Consider the following 7,765-nt stretch of genomic DNA (forward strand, 5'->3'; position numbering starts at 1 on the left):
ATGCTAGAACTGAATTGCAATACACCAGTTGCTGTCAGAATAAACACCAATTACGTAAAAAGTATTAAGATATGCATGAAAGAAAGATTGCCAAAATATTAATGGTGGTTATCACCAGAAAGATTTAAGGTGAATTTTATTGTTTTAAAAACATCTTTTGGCCAGGCGCGGTGGCTCACGCCTGTAATCCCAGCACTTTGGGAGACTGAAGCAGGCAGATCAGGAGGTCAGGAGATTGAGACCAGCCTGGCCAACATGGTGAAACCCCATTTCTACTAAAAATATCAAATTAGCTCGGTGTGATGGTGTGTGCCTGTAGTCCCAGCTACTCGGGAGGCTGAGGCAGAAGAATTGCTTGAACCTGGGAGGTAGAGGTTGCAGTGAACCAAGATCGTGCCACTGCACTCCAGCCTGGGCAACATATTTTATGTCTTCATAGATTTTTAAATAATAATCATGTAATATTCATATGATGGGGGAAAGAAATATTTTACATTATGGGTGGGAGGGGGAAGGGAGCTCCCTGAGACATATTAAGTGAAGAAACTGAAATGCTAAATAGGTATTATGTGACCCATTTACACATGCAGTTGTCCCTTGCTATCTGCGGGGCTGTTGCTTCCATAACATTCCTCTACTCATTCAGATATCAAAATCATCATCTGAACATACTCAAGTCCCCTAGGTGGCCCAGTGGAACTGCATATGGACAAAGCCAGCCCTCTGTATAAGTGGGTTTTGGTTTTGTATCCTTTGAATACTGTATTGTCTTTTCTCTTTTTTTTTTTTTTTTTTTGAGAGACAAGGTCTTGCTCTGTTGCCCAGGCTGGAGTGGAGTGCAGTGGCATGGTCATAGCTCACTGCAGCCTTGAACTCCTGGGCTCAAGTGATCCTCCCAACTCAGCCTCCCGAGGAGCTGGGACTACAGGAGCTGCCATCATGCCTAGCTAATTTTTAAAATTTTTGTGTAGAAACAGAGTCTTGCTATGTTGCCCAGGCTGGTCTTGAACTCCTGGACTTAAGTGATTATCCCACCTCAGCCTCCCAAAGCGCTGAGATTACAGGTGTGAACAATAGCACCTGGCCTGATACTGTATTTTCTATCTGCATTTGGTTGCAGATGCGGAACCCACTGATGGCAACTGTATTTATTAAAAATACATATGTGTACACACACACATACACACATATACACATATATACATATCATATTTGAACATATTAATATGTATAAGATTAGATATAAATATAGTATAAATTAATAAATACAGGAATATTCCACTCTTACATACTGTTGACAGTGTATTGACAGTGGTTATCTACAAGGAATTGTGTAGGGGAGTGTATTTCTATATTGTTCGAATCTTTACCAACCAGAATATTTATGTATTACTCAAGTAATTAAAAAAAAACCAAAAAATATATCATAGAAATGTTTCTTAAAGCCCACAAAGGCCACCAAAATTGAGTTTTAAAAATGCAGGTTGGGCCCAGCACAGTGGTTTGCATTTTTAGTAGACACAAGGTTGCTCCATTTTGGTCAGGCTGGTCTCGAACTCCTGACCTCAGGTGATCCGCCTGCCTCAGCCTGCCAAAGTGTTGGGATTACAGGCATGAGCCACCTCGCCTGATCAATTATTTTTCTTTTTCAAAGTTCCTCATTGGAAGCTTATTATTTTCATAATTTTAATTTTTAATAAATTTACTCAGTAGCAATTTTAAGTTCTGGGATACATGTGCAGAATACGCAGTTTTGTTACACAAGTATACATGTGTCATGGTGGTTTGCTACATCTATCAACCTATCATCTAGGTTTTAAGCCCCACATGCATTAGGTATTTGTCCTAATACTCTCCCTCCCCTTTCCACCACCCCTTAATAGGCCCCAGTGTGTGATGTTCCTCTCCCTTTGTCCATGTGTTCTCATTGTTCAACTCCCACTTATGAGTGAGAACATGTGGTGTTTGGTTTTCTGTTCCTGTGTTAGTTTGCTGAGAATGATGGTTTCCAGCTTCATCCACATTCCTGCCAAGGACATGAACTCATTCTTTTTTATGGCTGCATAGTATTCCATGGTATATATGTGCCACATTTTCTTTATTCAGTCTATCACTGATGGGCATTTGGGTTGGTTTCAAGTCTTTGCTATTGTAAATAGTGCTGCAGTAAACATACATGTGCATGTGCCTTTATGGTAAAATGTTTTATAGTCCTTTGTGTATATACCCAGTAATGTGATTGCTGAGTCAAATGGTATTTCTCGTTCTAGACCCTTTAGGAATCGCCATACTGTCTTCCACAATAGTTGAACTAATTTATACTCCCACCAACAGCATAAAAAGCATTCCTATTTCTCAGCATCTATTGTTTCCAGACAGTATAAATTCTGGCTTAAAAGGATGATTGAGGCTGGGCGCCTCAAACACTTTGGGAGGCCGAGGTGAGTGGATCACGAGGTCAGGTTTGAGACCAGCCTGGCCAACATAGTGAAACCCTGTCGCTACTAAAAATACAAAAATTAGCCAAGCATGGTGGTGTGCACCTGCAGTCCCAGCTACTTGGGAGGCTGGGACAGGAGAATCGGTTGAACCCAGGAGGCCGAGGTTGTGGTGAGCTGAGATCGTGTCACTGCACTCCAGCCTGGACCACAGAGACTCCATCTCAATAATAATAATAATAATTAAAATGACCCCAGTATTTCCATGGAATAAAAAGACCTCATGAATGAAGAATTACTATTATGTAACTGGTATAGAAGTCTGTTTCTCTGAAAGCCACATATTGATTTATAGCTACTACAAATTAGAATTTTTGTTTCATTTTGTTCTTCATTCCATCTTTTGGCTAAATTCTTCTTGAAGAGCTAAATATACCCATATTTTTGATGATCATAGCTCACTGCAGTGTTGAACTCCTGGGTGATCAGGCAATCCTTCTGGGCAGCCTCCCGCGTAACTGGGACTAGGTGCATGTCACCACATCTGGCTAATTTGTTTTCATTTGTTTTGTTTTGTAGAGACAGGGTCTTATTTTGTGGCCCAGGCTGGTCTCGAACCCCTGGCTTCAAGTGACCCTCCTGCCTCAGCCTCCTGAAATGCTGGGATTACAGGCACGAGCCACCTCTACTGGCCCTAATGAATATAATTTTGATCTCTAAATATCATAATATATTTTCAAATGTTAACCTGAAAAGAGGAAAAAGCATCTCCTTAACAAAGTTAATACATTTACATGTTTCAATTATCCTTTTTTTTTTTTTTTTTGAGACAGAGTCCTGCTGTTCAGACTGGAGTGCAGTGGTGTGATCTCGACTCACTGCAACCTCCGCCTCCCGGAGGAGGTTCAAGTGATTCTTGTGCCTCAGCCTCCCAAGTAGCTGAGATTACAGGTGTGTGCCACTGCGTCCAGCTAATTTTTATATTTCTAGTAGAGACAGGGTTTCACCATGTTGGCCCGGCTGGTCTCGAACTCCTGACCTCAGGTGATCTACCCACTTCGGCCTCCCAACGTGCTGGGATTACAGGTGTGAGCCACCGCGCCCAGCCTCAATCATAATTTTAAAGCCAGAATTTATACTGTCTCTAAACATATTTGTAAAAGCAAAATAAGTGAAATAGTTTATAGTTTATTCAACCTCAAGATTGAATAATGTAAAAAAGATTAAACATTGATAGTTTAAGGTAGGCAAGTTTAAGGTAGGCAATTTTTTAAAAGCCTAGAAAACAGAAAGACTTTTCTGAAATAGTTTGATGATCAAGCCTAGAAATCTGACACCCTTCCAGGGGAGGAATGTTGTATATAAATATGGTAGATTAAGGGGCATTTGGCGAGTTACCCTGTGTAGACACTGTATGGTAATGTCTCTTGGAGACCCCTCTTTATAGTGCACTGAGTATATATATTTGTTAACTAAGAAACTGAAGAGATTAATTAGTAACTAATCTAATTTCAGATTCTTACTTCCCCTACATCCCCTCACAGATTCTAAGGTGTACTCAAACTGACCAGTTTGAGACTTTTTTATTTTTGGGACAGAATCTTTCTCTACTGCCCAGGCTGAAGTGTAGTGGCAGGATCTCAGCTCACTATAATCTCCATCTTCAGGGTTCAAGAATTCTCCTGTCTCAGGCTCCCAAGGAGCTGGGATTACAGGTGTGTGCTACCATGTCCAGCTACAGTTTGATACTTTTTAAAATTTAATTTTAAAATTATTATTATTATTTGAGAGAGAGTCTTGGTCTGTCGCCAGGCTCCAGGCTAGAGTGCAGGGGCACGATCTCAGCTCACTGCAACCTCCGCCTCCCGGGTTCAAGCAGTTCTCCTGCCTCAGCCTCCTGAGTAGCTGGGACTACAGGTGCACGCCACTAGCCCAGCTAATTTTTGTATTTTGTTTTCAGTAGAGACAGGGTTTCACCACGTTGGCCAGGATAGTCTCAATCTCTTGACCTTGTGATCTGCCCGCCTCGGCCTCCCAAAGTGCTGGGATTACAGGCGTGAACCACTGGGCCCAGCCTTTATTATTATTTTTATTTTTTTGAGACAAAGTCTCACTCTGTTGCCCAGGCTGGAGTGCAGTGGTACAATCTCAGCTCGCTGCAACCTCTGCCTCCCAGGTTCAAGCAATTCTTGTGCCTCAGCCTCCCGAGTAGCTGGGATCACAGGCATGTACCATCATGCCCAGCTAATATTTGTATTTTTGGTAGAGACAGGGTTTTGCCACATTGCACATACTGGTCTTGAACTCCTGCCTCAGCCTCACAAACTGTTGGGATTACAGGTGTGAGCCACCAGGCCTAACCTATTCCCTACTTTTAAATATCATCTTTATGTTGATAATCCATACAAATGTTCATCCCTGATCCTGACCTTTACATTTGTATCTCTAGGGCCTATTGAACATTTCCATTTAAAAGTCAAACAACCAGGTTCAAAAGAGAACTCTCTTCTCTTCCGAATCTATTCCTCCCCATCAGAGTTCTTTCCCTCAGTAAAATCCACTACCATTCACACAGTTGCTTAAGGCTAAAACCTGGGAGTCATTCTTCATTCCTCCTTTCCTTCACTTACTTCCTTCACTGCCACCCCAACAGATAATCAATCAGCAAGTTCTGATGATTCTATCTCCAAAAGATACTCTGAGTTTGTTCATTTCTCTTTGCCTCCAGCATCACTCTAGTTCCAAACCACCTAAACTTTCATCTGTGCAATTGCAATAACCTCCTAACTGGTCTCCCCATTTCCATTCATGTCCTTCTACAACACACTCTTCTGCAACATATAAACCAAGGCATAATACTTATCCACTTAATAACCTCTATGGTTTCATTTCTCTACTTAAAATACCTCTACATTTTTCACTGTACTTAGAATAACATTAGTCCTATGATTACCGTGGACTCCCAAGGTCTTCTGTACCTCTCTGACCTCATCTCATACCACTTTCTCTATTGATCTCTAAGTTTATTTGACACTGGCCTTTATAACCTGTTGATAAAGCAAAACTGAGTTCTCTGCTTACTGCAGTGAAGGAGAATACTACCTTGACAGATCTCAGCAATATCTCTGAGGGGGAAGGGCAAAAATGAGACATTTATGAGGTTTAGGGGGCCTGGTTTAAGTTGGGTTTTCAGTATAGGGATCTGACTGGTATTGGGTAAAGACCACAAGGCTGATGGGCCAAAGTGACCCATTAAAGACTCCTTCTCACAGAAATGAGCCTGCCTTACTACCTCTGCTATGCTCAGCCATGGTCTGGGAGCAGCCTGAGGGAAGCAGAACTTCTGCACAGCACTTTGGTAGATCCAGAGCATAGCAGCTGGGGCTATTCATCAGTTAGTTTATGCAGAGCAAAAGCTCTGATTGACTCTTTTTCATAGCTGCCACAGCCCACTGCTTGCACTAAACAGATGAATGTCTTCCTTCAGGTTCAGGGTGCAGTTCCTCCATGGTGCCTATGGGCCTATCTTCTGAGGGCACCACAGAAGGGACTTCTAACACTGCAGTTGATCTTGGGGTTGCAAATGGTACTCATCTCTCCCTCTTACACTAGCTATTCTAATTTCCCTCACCTGTCACCTCATAAGGTCTTGTTGGCTTATTGGTGCTGTAACCCAAACCTTAATTCCTGAAGGAGCTAAGCAATCATATTGTCCATAGGACAACACTTCTGCGTGTGTCCACTCACAGTTACAGTGGAGAATGGGAGTACCAAAGGTGCCCAGATGGATCGTCTGGGTTCCACATTTAGTTCTCCTGTCTTACTCTCTCCTTTGATCAGGGTCCATTACCTCTGCCGGAATATTGATGCCTCTTCTCACCTACTGGTCCCGGACAAAAAGGCTCCAAAGCACACAAAAGCAGCCATATTGAAATTCAATAAGAACTTGTTTTTTCCCCTTTCAAGAGTAGCTCCCTTTGGTACTAGTACCTCCAACCCTGCAGAGTTGAAAGGACGGAAAGCACAAAATCTCCCAATGTGTCATTGGGAATAATTATAAGTGGGTCCACTTCAACCTCTGCCACTTGAATTCACAACCCAAGTATTCTTCCTGATGGGAACACAGCATCTTATAGTGGTCTCTGGTTTAATGCATATACTACATCTTCAATGATAGCTCTGCCTTTAGAAAGCAGTTCCAGCTTTTTTTTTTTTTTTTTTTTTTTTTTTTTAGACAGAGTCTTGCTCTGTTGCCCAGGCTGGAGTGCAGTGGTACAATCTCAGCTCACTGCAACCTCTGCCTCCTGGGTTTAAGCGATTCTCCTGCCTCAGCCTCCCGAGTAGCTGGGATTACAAGCAGATGCCACCATGCCTAGCTAATTTTTTGTATTTTTAGTAGAGACAGGGCTTCATAGTGTTAACCAGGATGGTCTCGATCTCCTGACCTTGTGATCCGCCCACCTTGGCCTCCCATAGTGCTGGGATTACAGGCGTGAGCCACCATGCCCGGGCACTGTTCCAGCTTCCTATGAGTTTACAATCTTAATAAAATGTAGTAATTTCCTTAAGAAACAACCATATCAGTTATTTTGTATAAATATTCATATCTCTCTGTAATTATATTGAATGTAGCTGCCTCCTGGGTTTAAGTGATTCTCCTGCCTCAGCCTCCCGAGTAACTGGGATTACAGGCATGCACCACCATGCCCGGCTAAATTGTTTTGTATTTTAAATACAGACAGGGTTTCTCTACGTTGGTCAGACAGGTCTCTAACTCCCAACCTCAGGTGATCCACCTACCTCAGCCTCCCAAAGTATTGGGATTACAGGTGTGAGCCACCACGCCCGGCCTTTTTATTTTCCTGAGACGGAGTCCTGCTCTGTCGCCCAGAGCTGGAGTGCGATGGTGCAATCTCAACTTGCTGCAACCTCTGCCTTCCAGGTTCAAGCAATTCTCCTGCATCAGCCTCCTGTGTAGCTGGGTCTATAGGCAGTCACCAACATGCCTGGCTAATTTTTGTATTTTTAGTAGAGATGGGGTTTCCCCATGTTGGTCAAGCTGGTCTCGAACTCCTGACTTCGTGATCCACCCGCCTCAGCCTCCCAAAATGCTGGGATTATAGGTGTGAGAGGTTTAGATATATTTTGCAGGTATGCAGTGGCACAATCATAGCTCTCTGTAACCTTGAACTCCTGGGCTTAAGTGATCCTCCTGCCTCAGATTCCTGAGGAGCTAGAACTATAGGCCACATGCCACCATGCTTGGTTAATTCTTAAATTTTTTGTAGACATGGGGGTCTCACCATGTTGCCCAGGCTGACTCCTGG

At 42.8% G+C, this 7,765-nt stretch overlaps 1 protein-coding gene across 1 annotated transcript in view; it reads right to left on the reverse strand.

The window, feature by feature from the left end:
- Positions 1-4,780: 4,780 nt before the first annotated feature.
- Positions 4,781-7,765, reverse strand: part of CARF (calcium responsive transcription factor) — an 89,250-nt gene continuing 86,265 nt past the window's right edge. Inside the window, exon 18 of the transcript XR_004269130.1 lies at positions 4,781-6,436. The gene's annotated coding sequence lies outside the window, so the exon portion shown is untranslated. The remainder of the gene's footprint in view (positions 6,437-7,765) is intronic.

Source organism: Sapajus apella, unplaced genomic scaffold (assembly GCF_009761245.1).
Source record: "Sapajus apella isolate SASKATOON/1434 unplaced genomic scaffold, GSC_monkey_1.0 scaffold10, whole genome shotgun sequence".
NCBI classification, from domain to species: Eukaryota; Metazoa; Chordata; class Mammalia; order Primates; family Cebidae; genus Sapajus; species Sapajus apella.